Source organism: Pseudophryne corroboree, chromosome 6, assembly GCF_028390025.1.
Source record: "Pseudophryne corroboree isolate aPseCor3 chromosome 6, aPseCor3.hap2, whole genome shotgun sequence".
NCBI lineage: Eukaryota > Metazoa > Chordata > Amphibia > Anura > Myobatrachidae > Pseudophryne > Pseudophryne corroboree.
The window spans coordinates 100313482-100338001 of NC_086449.1; the positions used below are offsets into that span (position 1 = coordinate 100313482).

Here is a 24520-nt window from a genome sequence, read left to right on the forward strand (position 1 = left end):
AAGTATGTGCAACAGTGGCAGATCATTTCCTCCGAGGTATGACAAACCATCCTAAATGGGCTATGGGTAAAACCAAGTTGGAGAAAGGAGCTCTGATGTCACAAGGGGGAGGAGCAAGGCCTGAACATGGTACTCGAAATGTATCCTCGCTTCACCCGCCACGCTTCAGGCTCAGTGACTCACAGGAAAGGAGTAGTGGTTGACGTGGATAAAGTACTATCCGTCCAGCCTAGCTCCTCCAGCTGACATCAGAGGTCCTTAAGCCCACATAGTTCTACCATCCTAAATTATTTTTTATCCAGGTTTCGTGTACCAAACCATGGGCTACAATCTTGTGATGGAAGCATTTGCTAGTAACTTTATGTACACTTGACTATACGAAAAGAAGATGGTTTAGGACCATTAAAAATGCAACAGGCAAAGATGTATGGTCACATTACTCTGATGTAAATTCTAATATTGGGTTCAAGTCCAGAACATGGGACCCCCCGGGTTAACATAACTAAACTGCTTCAGATCATCATTAAACTTGCTCAGAACATCATAATGCATACCCTCACTGGGTCACTTCGCCCACCACCTTCCAGGCACAGTGGCTTGCCCTGCTTCGCTCACCACAAGTTACTATTCCCCACAGACGCCCACAAGGATACGAGGCTGAAGTTAGCTTCTTATTCGGCCAGCTTCTTATTCACTTCTTATTCAAGCTCCAGCTTCTTATTCACTTCTTATTCGAACTCCAGCTTCTTATTCAGATCATTCAGTTTCGCAAGGGTTAATGAGTCTTCTGTCACAAATTTGACACCTGAAATCAACAGAGTAGGGTCCCTTGCATGTGACCCACTTGTATTTTGCCTGGCCCAACACTGTTTTGGGCATGAAATACACTGGCAAAGTGGGCACACACACCATATTTTGCCATTTTGAATAAGTAGCTGTAGTTTTGCAAGGGTTAACTAGTCTTGGGCCACAAATTTGACACCTGAAATCAACAGAGAGTGGTCACTTGCATGTGACCCACTTGTATTTTGCCTGGCCCAACGCTGTTTTGGGCATGAAATACACTGGCAAAGTGGGCACACACACCATATTTTACCATTTTGAATAAGTAGCTGTAGTTTTGCAAGGGTTAACCAGTCTTGGGCCACAAATCTGACACCTGAAATCAACAGAGGGTGGTCACTTACATGTGTCGCAGTTGTATTTTGCTTGGCCCAACGCTCTTTTGGGCATGAAATATACTGGCAAAGTGGGCACACACACCATATTTTGCCATTTTGAATAAGTAGCTGTAGTTTAGCAAGGGTTAACTAGTCTTGGGCCACAAATTTGACCCCCAAAAACAACAGAGGGTGGTCACTTATATATGACGCAGTTGTATTTTGCCTGGCCCAACGCTGTTTTGAGCATGAAATATACTGGCAAAGTGGGCACACACCATATTTTGCCATTTTGAATAAGTAGCTGTAGTTTAGCAAGGGTTAACTAGTCTTGGGCCACAAATTTGACCCCCAAAAACAACAGAGGGTGGTCACTTACATATGACGCAGTTGTATTTTGCTTGGCCCAACGCTGTTTTGGGCATGAAATACACTGGCAAAGTGGGCACACACACCATATTTTGCCATTTTGAATAAGTAGCTGTAGTTTAGCAAGGGTTAACTAGTCTTGGGCCACAAATTTGACCCCCAAAAACAACAGAGGGTGGTCACTTATATATGACGCAGTTGTATTTTGCCTGGCCCAACGCTGTTTTGAGCATGAAATATACTGGCAAAGTGGGCACACACACCATATTTTGCCATTTTCAATAAGTAGCTGTAGTTTTGCAAGGGTTAACTAGTCTTGGGCTACAAATTTGACACCTGAAATCAACAAAGGGTGGTCAGTTACATATGACCCACTTGTATTTTGCTTGGCCCAACGCTGTTTTGGGCATGAAATACACTGGCAAAGTGGGCACACACACCATATTTTGCCATTTTGAATAAGTAGCTGTAGTTTAGCAAGGGTTAACTAGTCTTGGGCCACAAATTTGACCCCCAAAAACAACAGAGGGTGGTCACTTACATATGACGCAGTTGTATTTTGCTTGGCCCAACGCTGTTTTGGGCATGAAATACACTGGCAAAGCGGGCACACACACCATATTTTACCATTTTGAATAAGTAGCTGTAGTTTTTCAAGGGTTAACCAGTCTTGGGCCACAAATCTGACACCTGAAATCAACAGAGGGTGGTCACTTACATATGACGCAGTTGTATTTTGCTTGGCCCAACGCTGTTTTGGGCATGAAATACACTGGCAAAGTGGGCACACACACCATATTTTGCCATTTTGAATAAGTAGCTGTAGTTTAGCAAGGGTTAACTAGTCTTGGGCCACAAATTTGACCCCCAAAAACAACAGAGGGTGGTCACTTACATATGACGCAGTTGTATTTTGCCTGGCCCAACGCTGTTTTGGGCATGAAATACACTGGCAAAGTGGGCACACACACCATATTTTTCCATTTTGAATAAGTAGCTGTAGTTTTGCAAGGATTAACCAGTCTTGGGCCACAAATCTGACACCTGAAATCAACAGAGGGTGGTCACTTACATGTGACGCAGTTGTATTTTGCTTGGCCCAACGCTGTTTTGGGCATGAAATATACTGGCAAAGTGGGCACACACACCATATTTTGCCATTTTGAATAAGTAGCTGTAGTTTAGCAAGGGTTAACTAGTCTTGGGCCACAAATTTGACCCCCAAAAACAACAGAGGGTGGTCACTTATATATGACGCAGTTGTATTTTGCCTGGCCCAATGCTGTTTTGAGCATGAAATATACTGGCAAAGTGGGCACACACACCATATTTTGCCATTTTGAATAAGTAGCTGTAGTTTAGCAAGGGATAACTAGTCTTGGGCCACAAATTTGACCCCCAAAAACAACAGAGGGTAGTCACTTACATATGACGCAGTTGTATTTTGCTTGGCCCAACGCTGTTTTGGGCATGAAATACACTGGCAAAGTGGGCACACACACCATATTTTACCATTTTGAATAAGTAGCTGTAGTTTTTCAAGGGTTAACCAGTCTTGGGCCACAAATCTGACACCTGAAATCAACAGAGGGTGGTCACTTACATATGACGCAGTTGTATTTTGCTTGGCCCAACGCTGTTTTGGGCATGAAATACACTGGCAAAGTGGGCACACACACCATATTTTGCCATTTTGAATAAGTAGCTGTAGTTTTGCAAGGGTTAACTAGTCTTGGGCCACAAATTTGACCCCTGAAATCAGCAGAGGGTGGTCACTTATGTATCACCCACTTGTATTTTGTTTGGCCCAATGCTGTTTTGGGCATGAAATACACTGGCAAAGTGGGCACACACACCATATTTTACCATTTTGAATAAGTAGCTGTAGTTTTGCAAGGGTTAACCAGTCTTGGGCCACAAATCTGACACCTGAAATCAACAGAGGGTGGTCACTTACATGTGTCGCAGTTGTATTTTGCTTGGCCCAAAGCTCTTTTGGGCATGAAATATACTGGCAAAGTGGGCACACACACCATATTTTGCCATTTTGAATAAGTAGCTGTAGTTTAGCAAGGGTTAACTAGTCTTGGGCCACAAATTTGACCCCCAAAAACAACAGAGGGTGGTCACTTATATATGACGCAGTTGTATTTTGCCTGGCCCAACGCTGTTTTGAGCATGAAATATACTGGCAAAGTGGGCACACACCATATTTTGCCATTTTGAATAAGTAGCTGTAGTTTAGCAAGGGTTAACTAGTCTTGGGCCACAAATTTGACCCCCAAAAACAACAGAGGGTGGTCACTTACATATGACGCAGTTGTATTTTGCTTGGCCCAACGCTGTTTTGGGCATGAAATACACTGGCAAAGTGGGCACACACACCATATTTTGCCATTTTCAATAAGTAGCTGTAGTTTTGCAAGGGTTAACTAGTCTTGGGCCACAAATTTGACACCTGAAATCAACAAAGGGTGGTCAGTTACATATGACCCACTTGTATTTTGCTTGGCCCAACGCTGTTTTGGGCATGAAATACACTGGCAAAGTGGGCACACACCCCATATTTTGCCATTTTGAATAAGTAGCTGTAGTTTAGCAAGGGTTAACTAGTCTTGGGCCACAAATTTGACCTCCAAAAACAACAGAGGGTGGTCACTTACATATGACGCAGTTGTATTTTGCTTGGCCCAACGCTGTTTTGGGCATGAAATACACTGGCAAAGCGGGCACACACACCATATTTTACCATTTTGAATAAGTAGCTGTAGTTTTTCAAGGGTTAACCAGTCTTGGGCCACAAATCTGACACCTGAAATCAACAGAGGGTGGTCACTTACATATGACGCAGTTGTATTTTGCTTGGCCCAACGCTGTTTTGGGCATGAAATACACTGGCAAAGTGGGCACACACACCATATTTTGCCATTTTGAATAAGTAGCTGTAGTTTAGCAAGGGTTAACTAGTCTTGGGCCACAAATTTGACCCCCAAAAACAACAGAGGGTGGTCACTTACATATGACGCAGTTGTATTTTGCCTGGCCCAACGCTGTTTTGGGCATGAAATACACTGGCAAAGTGGGCACACACACCATATTTTACCATTTTGAATAAGTAGCTGTAGTTTTGCAAGGATTAACCAGTCTTGGGCCACAAATCTGACACCTGAAATCAACAGAGGGTGGTCACTTACATGTGACGCAGTTGTATTTTGCTTGGCCCAACGCTGTTTTGGGCATGAAATATACTGGCAAAGTGGGCACACACACCATATTTTGCCATTTTGAATAAGTAGCTGTAGTTTAGCAAGGGTTAACTAGTCTTGGGCCACAAATTTGACCCCCAAAAACAACAGAGGGTGGTCACTTATATATGACGCAGTTGTATTTTGCCTGGCCCAACGCTGTTTTGAGCATGAAATATACTGGCAAAGTGGGCACACACCATATTTTGCCATTTTGAATAAGTAGCTGTAGTTTAGCAAGGGTTAACTAGTCTTGGGCCACAAATTTGACCCCCAAAAACAACAGAGGGTGGTCACTTACATATGACGCAGTTGTATTTTGCTTGGCCCAACGCTGTTTTGGGCATGAAATACACTGGCAAAGTGGGCACACACACCATATTTTACCATTTTGAATAAGTAGCTGTAGTTTTTCAAGGGTTAACCAGTCTTGGGCCACAAATCTGACACCTGAAATCAACAGAGGGTGGTCACTTACATATGACGCAGTTGTATTTTGCTTGGCCCAACGCTGTTTTGAGCATGAAATACACTGGCAAAGTGGGCACACACACCATATTTTGCCATTTTTAATAAGTAGCTGTAGTTTAGCAAGGGTTAACTAGTCTTGGGCCACAAATTTGACCCCCAAAAACAACAGAGGGTGGTCACTTACATATGACGCAGTTGTATTTTGCCTGGCCCAACGCTGTTTTGGGCATGAAATACACTGGCAAAGTGGGCACACACACCATATTTTACCATTTTGAATAAGTAGCTGTAGTTTTGCAAGGGTTAACCAGTCTTGGGCCACACATTTGACCCGCAAAAACAACAGAGGGTGGTCACTTACATATGACGCAGTTGTATTTTGCTTGGCCCAACGCTGTTTTGGGCATGAAATACACTGGCAAAGTGGGCACACACACCATATTTTGCCATTTTGAATAAGTAGCTGTAGTTTAGCAAGGGTTAACTAGTCTTGGGCCACAAATTTGACCCCCAAAAACAACAGAGGGTGGTCACTTACATATGACGCAGTTGTATTTTGCCTGGCCCAACGCTGTTTTGGGCATGAAATACACTGGCAAAGTGGGCACACACACCATATTTTACCATTTTGAATAAGTAGCTGTAGTTTTGCAAGGATTAACCAGTCTTGGGCCACAAATCTGACACCTGAAATCAACAGAGGGTGGTCACTTACATGTGACGCAGTTGTATTTTGCTTGGCCCAACGCTGTTTTGGGCATGAAATATACTGGCAAAGTGGGCACACACACCATATTTTGCCATTTTGAATAAGTAGCTGTAGTTTAGCAAGGGTTAACTAGTCTTGGGCCACAAATTTGACCCCCAAAAACAACAGAGGGTGGTCACTTATATATGACGCAGTTGTATTTTGCCTGGCCCAACGCTGTTTTGAGCATGAAATATACTGGCAAAGTGGGCACACACCATATTTTGCCATTTTGAATAAGTAGCTGTAGTTTAGCAAGGGTTAACTAGTCTTGGGCCACAAATTTGACCCCCAAAAACAACAGAGGGTGGTCACTTACATATGACGCAGTTGTATTTTGCCTGGCCCAACGCTGTTTTGGCCACGAAATACACTGGCAAAGTGGGCACACACACCATATTTTACCATTTTGAATAAGTAGCTGTAGTTTTGCAAGGGTTAACCAGTCTTGGGCCACAAATTTAACACCTGAAATCAACAGAGGGTGGTCACTTACATATGACCCACTTGTATTTTGCTTGGCCCAACGCTGTTTTGGGCATGAAATACACTGGCAAAGTGGGCACACACACCATATTTTACCATTTTGAATAAGTAGCTGTAGTTTTGCAAGGATTAACCAGTCTTGGGCCACAAATCTGACACCTGAAATCAACAGAGGGTGGTCATTTACATGTGACGCAGTTGTATTTTGCTTGGCCCAACGCTGTTTTGGGCATGAAATATACTGGCAAAGTGGGCACACACACCATATTTTGCCATTTTGAATAAGTAGCTGTAGTTTAGCAAGGGTTAACTAGTCTTGGGCCACAAATTTGACCCCCAAAAACAACAGAGGGTGGTCACTTATATATGACGCAGTTGTATTTTGCCTGGCCCAACGCTGTTTTGGGCATGAAATACACTGGCAAAGTGGGCACACACACCATATTTTACCATTTTGAATAAGTAGCTGTAGTTTTTCAAGGGTTAACCAGTCTTGGGCCACAAATCTGACACCTGAAATCAACAGAGGGTGGTCACTTACATATGACGCAGTTGTATTTTGCTTGGCCCAACGCTGTTTTGGGCATGAAATACACTGGCAAAGTGGGCACACACACCATATTTTGCCATTTTGAATAAGTAGCTGTAGTTTTGCAAGGGTTAACTAGTCTTGGGCCACAAATTTGACCCCTGAAATCAGCAGAGGGTGGTCACTTACATATCACCCACTTGTATTTTGCCTGGCCCAATGCTGTTTTGGGCATGAAATACACTGGCAAAGTGGGCACACACACCATATTTTACCATTTTGAATAAGTAGCTGTAGTTTTGCAAGGGTTAACCAGTCTTGGGCCACAAATCTGACACCTGAAATCAACAGAGGGTGGTCACTTACATATGACGCAGTTGTATTTTGCTTGGCCCAACGCTGTTTTGGGCATGAAATACACTGGCAAAGTGGGCACACACACCATATTTTGCCATTTTTAATAAGTAGCTGTAGTTTAGGAAGGGTTAACTAGTCTTGGGCCACAAATTTGACCCCCAAAAACAACAGAGGGTGGTCACTTACATATGACGCAGTTGTATTTTGCCTGGCCCAACGCTGTTTTGGGCATGAAATACACTGGCAAAATGGGCACACACACCATATTTTGCCATTTTGAATAAGTAGCTGTAGTTTTGCAAGGGTTAACTAGTCTTGGGCCACAAATTTTACCCCTGAAATCAACAGAGCGTGGTCACTTACATATCACCAACTTGTATTTTGCTTGGCCCAATGCTGTTTTGGGCATGAAATACACTAGCAAAGTGGGCATAAACACCATTTTATAAATTGCTATTTTGAATAAGTAGCTGTAGTTTTGCAAGGGTTAACTAGTCTTGGGCCACAAATTTTACCCCTGAAATCAACAGAGAGTGGTCACTTGCATGTGACCCACTTGTATTTTGCCTGGCCCAATGCTGTTTTGGGCATGAAATACACTGGCAAAGTGGGCACACACACCATATTTTGCCATTTTGAATAAGTAGCTGTAGTTTTGCAAGGGTTAACTAGTCTTGCGCCACAAATTTGACCCCTGAAATCAGCAGAGGGTGGTCACTTACATATCACCCACTTGTATTTTGTTTGGCCCAACGCTGTTTTGGGCATGAAATACACTGGCAAAGTGGGCACACACACCATATTTTGCCATTTTGAATAAGTAGCTGTAGTTTTGCAAGGGTTAACTAGTCTTGGGCCACAAATTTGACACCTGAAATCAATAGAGGGTGGTCACTTACATATCACTCATTTGTATTTTGTTTGGCCCAACGCTGTTTTGGGCATGAAATACACTGGCAAAGTGGGCACACACCATATTTTGCTATTTTGAATAAGTAGCTGTAGTTTTGCAAGGGTTAAATAGTTTTGGGCCACAAATTTTACCCCTGAAATCAACAGAGGGTGGTCACTTACATATCACCCACTTGTATTTTGCTTGACCCAATGCTGTTTTGGGCATGAAATACACTGGCAAAGTGGGCACACACCATATTTTGCTATTTTGAATAAGTAGCTGTAGTTTTGCAAGGGTTAAATAGTTTTGGGCCACAAATTTTACCCCTGAAATCAACAGAGGGTGGTCACTTACATATCACCCACTTGTATTTTGTTTGGCCCAACGCTGTTTTGGGCATGAAATACACTGGCAAAGTGGGCACAGACACCATTTTATAAATTGCCATTTTGAATAAGTAGCTGTAGTTTTGCAAGGGTTAACTAGTCTTGGGCCACAAATTTTACCCCTGAAATCAACAGAGAGTGGTCACTTGCATGTGACCCACTTGTATTTTGCCTGGCCCAATGCTGTTTTGGGCATGAAATACACTGGCAAAGTGGGCACACACACCATATTTTGCCATTTTGAATAAGTAGCTGTAGTTTTGCAAGGGTTAACTAGTCTTGGGCCACAAATTTGACCCCTGAAATCAGCAGAGGGTGGTCACTTACATATCACCCACTTGTATTTTGTTTGGCCCAACGCTGTTTTGGGCATGAAATACACTGGCAAAGTGGGCACACACACCATATTTTGCCATTTTGAATAAGTAGCTGTAGTTTTGCAAGGGTTAACTAGTCTTGGGCCACAAATTTGACACCTGAAATCAATAGAGGGTGGTCACTTACATATCACTCATTTGTATTTTGTTTGGCCCAACGCTGTTTTGGGCATGAAATACACTGGCAAAATGGGCACACACCATATTTTGCTATTTTGAATAAGTAGCTGTAGTTTTGCAAGGGTTAAATAGTTTTGGGCCACAAATTTTACCCCTGAAATCAACAGAGGGTGGTCACTTACATATCACCCACTTGTATTTTGCTTGACCCAATGCTGTTTTGGGCATAAAATACACTGGCAAAGTGGGCATAAACACCATTTTATAAATTGCTATTTTGAATAAGTAGCTGTGGTTTTGCAAGGGTTAACTAGTCTTGGGCCACAAATTTGACACATGAAATCAGCAGAGGGTGGTCACTTACATATCACCCACTTGTATTTTGTTTGGCCCAACGCTGTTTTGGGCATGAAATACACTGGCAAAGTGGGCACACACAGCATATTTTGCCATTTTGAATAAGTAGCTGTAGTTTTGCAAGGGTTAACTAGTCTTGGGCCACAAATTTGACACCTGAAATCAATAGAGGGTGGTCACTTACATATCACTCATTTGTATTTTGTTTGGCCCAACGCTGTTTTGGGCATGAAATACACTGGCAAAATGGGCACACACCATATTTTGCTATTTTGAATAAGTAGCTGTAGTTTTGCAAGGGTTAAATAGTTTTGGGCCACAAATTTTACCCCTGAAATCAACAGAGGGTGGTCACTTACATATCACCCACTTGTATTTTGCTTGACCCAATGCTGTTTTGGGCATAAAATACACTGGCAAAGTGGGCATAAACACCATTTTATAAATTGCTATTTTGAATAAGTAGCTGTGGTTTTGCAAGGGTTAACTAGTCTTGGGCCACAAATTTGACACATGAAATCAGCAGAGGTTGGTCACTTACATATCACCCACTTGTATTTTGTTTGGCCCAACGCTGTTTTGGGCATGAAATACACTGGCAAAGTGGGCACACACCATATTTTGCTATTTTGAATAAGTAGCTGTAGTTTTGCAAGGGTTAAATAGTTTTGGGCCACAAATTTTACCCCTGAAATCAACAGAGGGTGGTCACTTACATATCACCCACTTGTATTTTGCTTGACCCAATGCTGTTTTGGGCATGAAATACACTGGCAAAGTGGGCACACACCATATTTTGCTATTTTGAATAAGTAGCTGTAGTTTTGCAAGGGTTAAATAGTTTTGGGCCACAAATTTTACCCCTGAAATCAACAGAGGGTGGTCACTTACATATCACCCACTTGTATTTTGTTTGGCCCAACGCTGTTTTGGGCATGAAATACACTGGCAAAGTGGGCACACACACCATATTTTGCCATTTTGAATAAGTAGCTGTAGTTTTGCAAGGGTTAACTAGTCTTGGGCCACAAATTTGACACCTGAAATCAATAGAGGGTGGTCACTTACATATCACTCATTTGTATTTTGTTTGGCCCAATGCTGTTTTGGGCATGAAATACACTGGCAAAATGGGCACACACACCATATTTTGCCATTTTGAATAAGTAGCTGTAGTTTTGCAAGGGTTAACTAGTCTTGGGCCACAAATTTTACCCCTGAAATCAACAGAGGGTGGTCACTTACATATCACCCACTTGTATTTTGCTTGGCCCAATGCTGTTTTGGGCATGAAATACACTGGCAAAGTGGGCATAAACACCATTTTATAAATTGCTATTTTGAATAAGTAGCTGTAGTTTTGCAAGGGTTAACTAGTCTTGGGCCACAAATTTTACCCCTGAAATCAACAGAGAGTGGTCACTTGCATGTGACCCACTTGTATTTTGCCTGGCCCAATGCTGTTTTGGGCATGAAATACACTGGCAAAGTGGGCACACACACCATATTTTGCCATTTTGAATAAGTAGCTGTAGTTTTGCAAGGGTTAACTAGTCTTGGGCCACAAATTTGACCCCTGAAATCAGCAGAGGGTGGTCACTTACATATCACCCACTTGTATTTTGTTTGGCCCAACGCTGTTTTGGGCATGAAATACACTGGCAAAGTGGGCACACACACCATATTTTGCCATTTTGAATAAGTAGCTGTAGTTTTGCAAGGGTTAACTAGTCTTGGGCCACAAATTTGACACCTGAAATCAATAGAGGGTGGTCACTTACATATCACTCATTTGTATTTTGTTTGGCCCAACGCTGTTTTGGGCATGAAATACACTGGCAAAGTGGGCACACACCATATTTTGCTATTTTGAATAAGTAGCTGTAGTTTTGCAAGGGTTAAATAGTTTTGGGCCACAAATTTTACCCCTGAAATCAACAGAGGGTGGTCACTTACATATCACCCACTTGTATTTTGCTTGACCCAATGCTGTTTTGGGCATGAAATACACTGGCAAAGTGGGCATAAACACCATTTTATAAATTGCTCTTTTGAATAAGTAGCTGTGGTTTTGCAAGGGTTAACTAGTCTTGGGCCACAAATTTGACACATGAAATCAGCAGAGGGTGGTCACTTACATATCACCCACTTGTATTTTGTTTGGCCCAACGCTGTTTTGGGCATGAAATACACTGGCAAAGTGAGCACACACAGCATATTTTGCCATTTTGAATAAGTAGCTGTAGTTTTGCAAGGGTTAACTAGTCTTGGGCCACAAATTTGACCCCTGAAATCAGCAGAGGGTGGTCACTTACATATCACCCACTTGTATTTTGTTTGGCCCAACGCTGTTTTGGGCATGAAATACACTGGCAAAATGGGCACACACAGCATATTTTGCCATTTTGAATAAGTAGCTGTAGTTTTGCAAGGGTTAACTAGTCTTGGGCCACAAATTTTACCCCTGAAATCAACAGAGAGTGGTCACTTACATATCACCCACTTGTATTTTGCTTGGCCCAATGCTGTTTTGGGCATGAAATACACTGGCAAAGTGGGCATAAACACCATTTTATAAATTGCTATTTTGAATAAGTAGCTGTAGTTTTGCAAGGGTTAACTAGTCTTGGGCCACAAATTTGACACCTGGAATCAGGAGCCTATCAATACAGTCTCTGCGTATAAAGCTTTTCTTAAATTCTGCAAAGTAGTGTCTGCGGGCCTAGGGGGTAATTCAGACTGCATCACTGCAGCAGCAGCGATCGCCGTCTGAATTACTTTGTGGAGTGCGCAATCCGGGAGCCCAGTGAGATTCTATCAGCATCTCAGGGCTTCGATCGCCTCTGCCTGATTGACAGGCAGAGGCGGTCATGTGGCGGGAAGGGGCATGCCACCGGCTTTAGAACCACGGTCCGGACAACGGAGGCCTGTCTGGACCGTTGGGGGGTGGCCCGAGGCAGCTGCGTGGTGTTACACACAGACTCTGCGACCCAGGATGTGGCGAGTAGCGGACTGCCAGCGTGCAGGAGCTTCGTTTGCAGGGAGTTACTCATCAGGTACAAAATCATCGACACCGTGCAATGGTTTTGTACCTGTGCGAGGGGGATGGGGGGGGGGGCTAGGGCCAGTCATGCAGGGCGGACCAGCCCTGTGCTGGGCATCCACCCGCATGTCAGAGTACATGATTGTAGATGTGCTACATTTAGCACATCTGTGATTAGATCTTGTCTGGGGACTGTTTCCTCAGACATTCAGTGAATGATGCTGCCCTGTGGCAAATTCGCGCATGCACCTACGCAGTGGCGGAACAAGACCATGGTGGGCCGAGGTGCAACAAAATGCGTTGCCCCAGCCCGCCCAAGATCCAAAACGTGTGTCAAAAAATAGGGCATGGTCTCATTGAAAAGGGGTGTGGGCACACAATAGTACCACCAATTCAAATTATGCCACACAGTAGTGCAACCTCATTACATTACACTGATTTACATTACATTACACTGAACAATAGTACTCCTTATATACATTACGCTACACAGTACTGCTCCTGAAACACGTTATGCCACACAGTATTGCTTCTTATACGCATTACGCCACATAGTAGAGCTCCTTCTACACGTTACGCCACACAGTAGTGCTCCTGAAACACGTTATGCCACACAGTACTGCTTCTTATACGCATTACGCCACATAGTAGAGCTCCTTCTACACGTTACGCCACACAGTAGTTCTTATACACATTACAACACACAGTAGTGCCTCTTATACATGTTACGCCACACAGTAGTATCTTAATATACGTTATACCACACAGTAGTATCTTAATATACTTTATACCACACAGTAGTGCTCCTGATACACGTTACTCCACCCAGTACTGTTCCTTATACATGTTACGCAACACAGTAGAGCTCCTTATACACGTTACAACACACTGTAATGGTCCTTATACACTTTACGCCACACAATAGTGCTCCTTATACACGTTACGCCACACAGTGGTGCTTCTTATAGACGTTACACCACACAGTAATACCCCTTATACATGTTAAGCCACACAGTAGAGCTCCTTATACACATTACGCCACACAGTAGAGCTCCTTTTACACATAACGCCAATATAGTAGGCACTACGGTAAAGTTTTAGGGTTAGGCTGCTGGGGGGGGGGGGGGGGGGTGAGGCACTGGGGTGGTGGCTAGGGTTAGGATGTGGGGAGGGGTAAAGGTTAAGGTTAGCTACTAGGGAAAGGTTTAGGGATTAGGGATAATGGGGAAAATACTCACCAGAACACTGCTGAGACATCGCCAATGCAATGTGATCCAGAAAAAGGCACTGCTGTCACCGGTATAAAGTACGAAACTGCTATATCACAAGGGACTGTTTGTTGACAGTTCTTTATGTCGACATAATGAATATCAATATGATAACTGTCGGCCAATTGTATCCAACTCCCACAAAAACTCAGAAGACTTCTCACTGTATAAAAATGGGACAATTCCTTTGTACAAGGATACACAAGGCCCATGGAGACAGATGTCCACACTATGCATCATGCAGCCAGCAGCAGCACATGCACCCTGGGTGACAACACATGACCCTGTGCCTGGCTGCCTTAGTGGGGTCACTCTATGCTGTGCTGTATGTTATATGTCACTGCACAGTCACCATTACTATTTGCAGAGAGACCACCGCCTCCCAATCTCCGCCCCCTCAATGTAAGCTCCGCCTCTTCGAGGTCCGCGATTCTGAGTTTGCAGGATGAAATGTACAATTAGAAAAATGTATAATAAAATAAAAATAAATAAACACACAGCTGCCTTACCGCCTTTACAAGGAATGCTGCTGCACTAACTCTACAGTTTAGCCGCATGGTCACGTGATGCTCCGGCTCCGGTAGCAAAAAGAAACAGCTGGGCTGCCCGTGAATGAGAGGGGAAGATGGCCCCTTCTCCTTCTCCAGACTCCTCCACTGCATCCTCCTCCCCCTCTGGCCAGACTGCAGCTCAGCCTCATTCTGTTAAGGGGAAGCGGCGGCTTGCAGCGCGCCGGCAGGTGGCATGTAATGAGTCAGTCTCACTCATTGTAGTGCCTCCGGCTGTGGGCCCCTTCATCGTGGAGGGGCCCTGCCGGTTGCACCGCTGCAAGTTCCACCCCTGAACCTACGATAATAGCCCACCAGACCAAAGAATATCCTGAGTTGCGACATACATTTTAGCTTAGGCCATGTGAAGACTGCTTCCACCTTGCCAGGTTGAGGTTTAACTTACCCTTGGCATACAATATACCCCAGATACTTTGCCTCCACAGATATGATGGCACACTTCTCCAGGTTAGCTGTGAACCCTTGTGCCTGTAGAGACTGTAACACTGCATCCACCTTTGGAAGGTGCGACTGGAACAAACCCACTGTGGTAGAGAAGGCTGTTGTTGCTTTTTCCATCAGAGGAATTTGCCAGTACCCCTTCAGTAAATCTAGCGTAGTTAGATACAGGCTTATTGCTAAGTTCATCAACCCGGGGCATAGGATAGGAATCAAACCGAGGAACTTTATTTAACTTTCTGAAGTCATTACAGAATCTCAAAGCTCCAAAAAGCTTGGGCTCTAAAAAAAAATGGGATTATTCCATTCACTGTTTGACTACTCTGTGACCCCCAAGCGCCGCATCACTTCCAGTTCCCGTTTTACTGCTGCCTGTTGGGCCTCAGATATACAATATTGCCTTTGTTTTATCACCCCCCTGGGTGGAGTAACATTGTCATGCTGTATGATTTGAGTTTTCCCCAGGAGGGCAGAGAACACAACCTGGTACTGTGCTACTAAGTTTACCACTTCTTGTTTCTGGCTAGGACTCAGTTACTTCAGTAGGCACCTGACATTCTGGGGTTTTCATGGCCACTAAAGAGGGATGACTGGCACTTTCCAAGGCTTCAACAAATTCACATGGTAGACTTTTACCTCTTTCCTTCTACCTTCCTGCCGTACCTAGACACAAGTATCAGTACCTTGTTGCCCCTATTGAGAGTCCGGTTGACAGCAGTAACGCCATGACTGCGTTTTTGATCCTGTTGAGCTCTTGCCATATGCTTGGTCAGAAGTGGCGCAATTTGCCTTAGACAGCCATATAATTGGGACACAAACTGAACGATGTTAGGCTCTTGGGACGGGATCAGTACTAAATCCCGCAGGATGGGATCCCGGCGGTCGAAATACTGACGCCGGAATTTCGACCACACAATCCCGACAGGGGTGGCGAGCAGAACGCAGCCCATTGTGGGCTCGCTTTGCTCGCCACGCTGCAGGCACGGTGCTTTGCTATGCTCAGCACACTTTTATATTCTCCCTCTATGGGTGTCGTGGACACCCACGGAGGCAGAATATGTCGGGATTGTGCCGGTCGGGGTTCCGGCGTCAGTATTTCAACCGCCGGGATTCCGTCCGGCGGGATCTTAACCGCATCCCCTTGGGACAATTGCTGCTCCCACCCATCTTTTAATAGATCTAGTATCCCTCTGCGTTGTCTACCATAGAGGAGTTTGAAGGGTCTAAACCCCATACAGTCTCTATATAAAGTCTCTATATAAATAAAGGATAATAATAATAATAATAATAATAATAATAATAAAAAAAGAGGCTTGGGGTACCTCTCAAACTGCCAACATTAGCTAAGGTAAGAGTAGGTCCTAATCTCGCTTCTCCTGTGACACTGCCCTTTTCATCATCTGCATAAGGGTTCTGTTAAAGCATTCAACCAAGCCGTCTGTCTGCGGGTGGTAAACCGAAATGGTTATTCTATCCACCTTTAACAGGCGACACAGGTATTTCATTAATTTAGACACAAAAGGGGTACCTTAGTCGGTCAGGACCTCTATTGGTATTCCTAGACGGGTATACAGCATCAAGAACTCCTGGACAATAGTGCTAGATTTCATGTTACATAGTGGTATGGCCTCCGGGTACCCGGTGGAGAAGTCCACCGTCACCAATATATACTGATGCCCATGATCCGATTTTTCTACTGGCCCTATCAGATCTATAAAAATTGGCTCAATAGGCATGGAAATTATAGTCAGGAAAACCAAGGTCGCCCTAAATTCTGTCTGGGGTGCATTCTTTTAGTACACTGGGCATTCCTGACAATATTCTTTTACTGCAGCATGAATGCCTGGCCAGGAGAAACATAGCTGGAGAGTTTTCCTCTCCCCTAAATGGCCACCCCATAAATGCATGTGAGCCGCCCTCAGTACCAGCTGCTCGTGTTTTCGGGGAATCAGCAACTGGTCTACCCTTTTACCTTGCAAATAAGTTACAAGGTAAAAAAAAATGTTTTTCACATAAAGTAAGGTACACCTTCAGGTGGTAAAGCAGAGTTTACCTTACCATTTACCACTACCACATTTTAAAAAGTATTAGACAAGTTGCCATCGTTATGTTGATCTCGCCTAAAGTCCTGCAAAGACACTCTTTCGCAAATGGGGGACTAATGTGTCTCAATCTCACTGGCAAGAGAGGGGTTTACAGTCATACAACCTTGGCTTCCAGTAGATCTTGGCCCCTGCGACAGCTTAACATTTGTCTGTCTGCCAATGTCATGCCAGGTAACAAACTCCTGCAACAGTGGGAAGTCCTGGCCCAGGATTAGTGGATAAAGAGGTTTGGAAGCTACTGTGACTACCATTTTTACTGGTCTTACTTTAATCACCACCGGCAGGTGCACTCATGGGCATTCTTCTATGTCACCAAGTATACATAGCATCTTTACCAGAAGCACAACCTGGCCAGACCCGGGAAGAACCAGGTTAGCAGAGATGATAGACAATTCATTGCCAGTATCAACCAAGGCCCAGATATCCCAGCCTTCAATCTGTACCATCAGATGAAATGGTAGTTTCAGCTGGGGAAATAATTCCAGGTGCCATACTGAATACAGGTTGTACTGTTTTCCCTGAGCTGCAATCCACTAGCTCACCCTGCTTTAGGAAGTACCGCTGTGCATGACTGGGCTCTCTGCACTCAAAACATATGACTGGAGACGGGCTGTTTGGTTTAACAATGGGGATCTGGGTATTGGGCTTATGTACTGGCTGTAACCCTTGCTTGGCTTTATTAAAATTTCCCAGGGTCAGGTACCTCTCAATCACCACTGCTAGCTCCTCAATTGTCTGGGGTCAGCCTGCAAAGGCCCAGTGTTTTACACCACGGTCTGATACCCGTATAGCCTGGTCTAGAGCCATCACTTCCACTACCCACTGAGAAGAGTTTTTATCTGTAACCAGGTTTTACTCAGTTTGGCCAATTATGCCAGTTTGACCACTGGAGGCTCAGATGGGTTCAGCTGCAACTCATAATATTCTTGGGCTTTGCTGGGACCCGTCACCCCAATCCTGCTGAGTATAGCTTCCTTCAAGCAAGGATAAGAGCTGACTTCAGACAACTTTAACGCAACATAGACTCTCTATGACTCCCCTGTGCGATAAGGAGCTAATCTAACCCTTGATTTCTGGTATCAAATATGTCGCCCAAGACTAGTTAACCCTTGCAAAACTACAGCTACATATTCAAAATGGTAAATCATAATATGGTGGTTGTGCCTACTTTCCCAGCGTAATTCATTCACAAATCAATGTTGGGCCAAGCAGAATACAAGTGGGTGATATGTAAGTGACCACATTCTGTTGATTGCAGGTCTCACAATTGTGTCCCAAGACTAGTTAACTCTTGCAAAACTATAGCTACTTATTCAAAATGGTAAAATATGGTGTGTGGGCACACTTTGCCAGTGTATTTCATGCCCAAAACAGCGTTGGGCCAAGCAAAATACAAGTGGGTCATATGTAAGTGACTACGCTTTGTTGATTTCAGGTGTCAAATTTGTGGCCCAAGACTAATTAACCCTTGCAAAACTACAGCTACTTATTCAAAATGGCAATTTATAAAATGGTGTTTGTGCCCACTTTGCCAGTGTACTTCATGCCCAAAACCGCATTGGGCCAAGCAAAATACAAGTGGGTCATATTTAAGTGACCACCCTCTGTTGATTTCAGGTGTCAAATTTGTGGCCGAAGACTGGTTAACCCTTGCAAAACTACAGCTACTTATTCAAAATGGAAAATATGGTGTGTGTGCCCACTATGCCAGTGTATTTCATGCCCAAAACAGCGTTGGGCCAGGCAAAATACAAGTGGGTCACATGCAAGTGACCACTCTCTGTTGATTTCAGGGGTCAAATTTGTGGCCCAAGACTAATTAACCCTTGCAAAACTACAGCTACTTATTCAAAATGGCAATTTATAAAATGGTGTTTGTGCCCACTTTGCCAGTGTATTTCATGCCCAAAACCGCATTGGGCCAAGCAAAATACAAGTGGGTCATATGTAACTGACCACCCTCTGTTGATTTCAGGTGTCAAATTTGTGGCCCAAGACTGGTTAACCCTTGCAAAACTACAGCTACTTATTCAAAATGGTAAAATATGTTGTGTGTGCCCACTTTGCCAGTGTATTTCATGCCCAAAACAGCGTTGGGACAAGCAAAATACAAGTGGGTCATATGTAAGTGATACACTTATGCCAGTGTATTTCATGCCCAAAACAGCGTTGGGCCAGGCAAAATACAAGTGGGTCACATGCAAGTGACCACTCTCTGTTGATTTCAGGGGTCAAATTTGTGGCCCAAGACTAGTTAACCCTTGCAAAACTACAGCTACTTATTCAAAATGGCAATTTATAAAATGGTGTGTGTGCCCACTTTGCCAGTGTATTTCATGCCCAAAACAGCGTTGGGCCAAGCAAAATACAAGTGGGTCATATGTAAGTGACCACCCTCTGTTGATTTCAGGTGTCAAATTTGTGGCCCAAGACTAGTTAACCCTTGCAAAACTACAGCTACTTATTCAAAATAGAAAAACATGGTGTGTGTGCCCACTTTGCCAGTGTATTTCATGCCCAAAACAGCGTTGGGCAAAGCAAAATACAAGTGGGTCATATGTAACTGACCACCCTCTGTTGATTTCAGGTGTCAAATTTGTGGCCCAAGACTAGTTAACCCTTGCAAAACTACAGCTACTTATTCAAAATAGCAAAACATGGTGTGTGTGCCCACTTTGCCAGTGTATTTCATGCCCAAAACAGCGTTGGGCCAAGCAAAATACAAGTGGGTCATATGTAAGTGACCACCCTCTGTTGATTTCAGGTGTCAGATTTGTGGCCCAAGACTGGTTAACCCTTGCAAAACTACAGCTACTTATTCAAAATGGAAAATATGGTGTGTGTGCCCACTTTGCCAGTGTATTTCATGCCCAAAACAGCGTTGGGCCAGGCAAAATACAAGTGGGTCACATGCAAGTGACCACTCTCTGTTGATTTCAGGGGTCAAATTTGTGGCCCAAGACTAGTTAACCCTTGCAAAACTACAGCTACTTATTCAAAATGGTAAAATATGTTGTGTGTGCCCACTTTGCCAGTGTATTTCATGCCCAAAACAGCGTTGGGACAAGCAAAATACAAGTGGGTCATATGTAAGTGACCACCCTCTGTTGATTTCAGGTGTCAAATTTGTGGCCCAAGACTAGTTAACCCTTGCAAAACTACAGCTACTTATTCAAAATGGTAAAATATGTTGTGTGTGCCCACTTTGCCAGTGTATTTCATGCCCAAAACAGCGTTGGGACAAGCAAAATACAAGTGGGTCATATGTAACTGACCACCCTCTGTTGATTTCAGGTGTCAAATTTGTGGCCCAAGACTAGTTAACCCTTGCAAAACTACAGCTACTTATTCAAAATAGCAAAACATGGTGTGTGTGCCCACTTTGCCAGTGTATTTCATGCCCAAAACAGCGTTGGGCCAAGCAAAATACAAGTGGGTCATATGTAAGTGACCACCCTCTGTTGATTTCAGGTGTCAGATTTGTGGCCCAAGACTGGTTAACCCTTGCAAAACTACAGCTACTTATTCAAAATGGCAAAACATGGTGTGTGTGCCCACTTTGCCAGTGTATTTCATGCCCAAAACAGCGTTGGGCCAAGCAAAATACAAGTGGGTCATATGTAAGTGACCACCCTCTGTTGATTTCAGGTGTCAGATTTGTGGCCCAAGACTGGTTAACCCTTGCAAAACTACAGCTACTTATTCAAAATGGTAAAATATGTTGTGTGTGCCCACTTTGCCAGTGTATTTCATGACCAAAACAGCGTTGGGCCAAGCAAAATACAACTGCGTCATATGTAACTGACCACCCTCTGTTGATTTCAGGTGTCAAATTTGTGGCCCAAGACTGGTTAACCCTTGCAAAACTACAGCTACTTATTCAAAATGGAAAATATGGTGTGTGTGCCCACTTTGCCAGTGTATTTCATGCCCAAAACAGCGTTGGGCCAGGCAAAATACAAGTGGGTCACATGCAAGTGACCACTCTCTGTTGATTTCAGGGGTCAAATTTGTGGCCCAAGACTAGTTAACCCTTGCAAAACTACAGCTACTTATTCAAAATGGTAAAATATGTTGTGTGTGCCCACTTTGCCAGTGTATTTCATGCCCAAAACAGCGTTGGGACAAGCAAAATACAAGTGGGTCATATGTAAGTGACCACCCTCTGTTGATTTCAGGTGTCAAATTTGTGGCCCAAGACTAGTTAACCCTTGCAAAACTACAGCTACTTATTCAAAATGGTAAAATATGTTGTGTGTGCCCACTTTGCCAGTGTATTTCATGCCCAAAACAGCGTTGGGACAAGCAAAATACAAGTGGGTCATATGTAACTGACCACCCTCTGTTGATTTCAGGTGTCAAATTTGTGGCCCAAGACTAGTTAACCCTTGCAAAACTACAGCTACTTATTCAAAATAGCAAAACATGGTGTGTGTGCCCACTTTGCCAGTGTATTTCATGCCCAAAACAGCGTTGGGCCAAGCAAAATACAAGTGGGTCATATGTAAGTGACCACCCTCTGTTGATTTCAGGTGTCAGATGTGTGGCCCAAGACTGGTTAACCCTTGCAAAACTACAGCTACTTATTCAAAATGGCAAAACATGCTGTGTGTGCCCACTTTGCCAGTGTATTTCATGCCCAAAACAGCATTGGGCCAAGCAAAATACAAGTGGGTCATATGTAAGTGACCACCCTCTGTTGATTTCAGGTGTCAGATTTGTGGCCCAAGACTGGTTAACCCTTGCAAAACTACAGCTACTTATTCAAAATGGTAAAATATGGTGTGTGTGCCCACTTTGCCAGTGTATTTCATGCCCAAAACAGCGTTGGGACAAGCAAAATACAAGTGGGTCATATGTAAGTGACCACCCTCTGTTGATTTCAGGTGTCAGATTTGTGGCCCAAGACTGGTTAACCCTTGCAAAACTACAGCTACTTATTCAAAATGGTAAAATATGTTGTGTGTGCCCACTTTGCCAGTGTATTTCATGCCCAAAACAGCGTTGGGCCAAGCAAAATACAACTGCGTCATATGTAACTGACCACCCTCTGTTGATTTCAGGTGTCAAATTTGTGGCCCAAGACTGGTTAACCCTTGCAAAACTACAGCTACTTATTCAAAATGGAAAATATGGTGTGTGTGCCCACTTTGCCAGTGTATTTCATGCCCAAAACAGCGTTGGGCCAGGCAAAATACAAGTGGGTCACATGCAAGTGACCACTCTCTGTTGATTTCAGGGGTCAAATTTGTGGCCCAAGACTAGTTAACCCTTGCAAAACTACAGCTACTTATTCAAAATGGCAATTTATAAAATGGTGTGTGTGCCCACTTTGCCAGTGTATTTCATGCCCAAAACAGCGTTGGACCAGGCAAAATACAAGTGGGTCATATGTAAGTGACCACCCTCTGTTGATTTCAGGTGTCAAATTTGTGGCCCAAGACTAGTTAACCCTTGCAAAACTACAGCTACTTATTCAAAATAGCAAAACATGGTGTGTGTGCCCACTTTGCCAGTGTATTTCATGCCCAAAACAGCGTTGGGCCAAGCAAAATACAAGTGGGTCATATGTAACTGACCACCCTCTGTTGATTTCAGGTGTCAAATTTGTGGCCCAAGACTGGTTAACCCTTGCAAAACTACAGCTACTTATTCAAAATAGCAAAACATGGTGTGTGTGCCCACTTTGCCAGTGTATTTCATGCCCAAAACAGCGTTGGGCCAAGCAAAATACAAGTGGGTCATATGTAAGTGACCACCCTCTGTTGATTTCAGGTGTCAAATTTGTGGCCCAAGACTAGTTAACCCTTGCAAAACTACAGCTACTTATTCAAAATAGCAAAACATGATGTGTGTGCCCACTTTGCCAGTGTATTCATGCCCAAAACAGCGTTGGGCCAAGCAAAATACAAGTGGGTCACATGCAAGTGACCACCCTCTGTTGTTTTTGGGGGTCAAATTTGTGGCCCAAGACTAGTTAACCCTTGCTAAACTACAGCTACTTATTCAAACTGGCAAAATATGGTGTGTGTGCCCACTTTGCCAGTGTATTTCATGCCCAAAACAGCGTTGGGCCAAGCAAAATACAACTGCGTCATATGTAAGTGACCACCCTCTGTTGATTTCAGGTGTCAGATTTGTGGCCCAAGACTGGTTAACCCTTGCAAAACTACAGCTACTTATTCAAAATGGTAAAATATGTTGTGTGTGCCCACTTTGCCAGTGTATTTCATGCTCAAAACAGCGTTGGGCCAAGCAAAATACAAGTGGGTCATATGTAACTGACCACCCTCTGTTGATTTCAGGTGTCAGATTTGTGGCCCAAGACTGGTTAACCCTTGCAAAACTACAGCTACTTATTCAAAATGGTAAAATATGTTGTGTGTGCCCACTTTGCCAGTGTATTTCATGCCCAAAACAGCATTGGGCCAAGCAAAATACAAGTGGGTCATATGTAAGTGACCACCCTCTGTTGATTTCAGGTGTCAAATTTGTGGCCCAAGACTGGTTAATCCTTGCAAAACTACAGCTACTTATTCAAAATGTCAAAATATGTTGTGTGTGCCCACTTTGCCAGTGTATTTCATGCCCAAAACAGCGTTGGGCCAGGCAAAATACAAGTGGGTCATATGTAAGGGAACCTACTCTGTTGATTTCCGGTGTCAAATTTGTTACCCAAGACTCATTAACCCTTGCAAAACTGAATGATCTGAATAAGAAGCTGGAGTTCGAATAAGAAGTGAATAAGAAGCTAGAGCTTGAATAAGAAGTGAATAAGAAGCTGGCCGAATAAGAAGCTAACTTCAGCATCGTCACAAGGATAGTGTTGTGAGGTTATGCTAACCCAGGGGGTCCATGTCCTGAATTAGAACACTAATTTCAATAATGTTACAGTAGTAGCACTGCATTATATGTTGTCCTAAAAAAAAACCAAAAAAAAAACAGAAATCTTTCACACACACACACACACCTGTATATTATATTAAACAATCAATAATGTGTAAGCATGTGCCACAATGCAGTGTAAGGGAGGATGAGCACTACAGGATGTGCAGCATCTATATGCATTGTGATGCAGCTCTACAAGCTCCATGTACCCAAACGACTTTGCTACTGTACCAGGTCATGTATTTGCTCCCATGAGACAGTAATGGTCAGCTAGTCACCGTCCGCCTGAGCAGCAGGGACTGGGTTATGGGAATTAGCACCAGTATGGTGACATGACATAAGCCCCACCCACTCACCTTGCACACGTGGCACTGCCACAGCTCCTGGGTAGCGTCTAGTTTACCTTCCTGGAGAGGACCTTTCCCAGCCAGCTGCTAACTGCTGAATCAGATTCCGCTACTTATATATAGAGCGCCAGGACAGCGAGAGCGTTCGAGGGAGAGACAAGCAAGTCACCTCTGCATGGATTGCTGCCACCTACCTCCCGCCGGACAAAGTACAAGTCATCGGTGTACCGATCTTTGATTATGGAACAGTCACTGTAAGAACTCTACATTGAAAATTTAATAAAACGTGTTCGTTTAACGCATGAGCTGCAAAGGGTCTATACTCAGTACCGTTCTGCTACATAGTGCTGGATGTACATATT

General features: G+C 43.7%; 1 protein-coding gene across 2 annotated transcripts in view; it reads right to left on the reverse strand.

Annotated features, from left to right (window-relative positions):
- Window positions 1-24273, reverse strand: part of PLPP5 (phospholipid phosphatase 5) — an 88043-nt gene extending 63770 nt beyond the window's left edge. Inside the window, exon 1 of one of the 2 annotated variants that reach the window (XM_063931533.1) lies at window positions 24168-24273. The gene's annotated coding sequence lies outside the window, so the exon portion shown is untranslated. Of the gene's footprint in view, window positions 1-24042; window positions 24139-24167 lie in introns of those variants that run through there. The other variant, XM_063931534.1, reaches the window with a different exon arrangement.
- Between the last annotated feature and the right edge of the window lie 247 nt (window positions 24274-24520).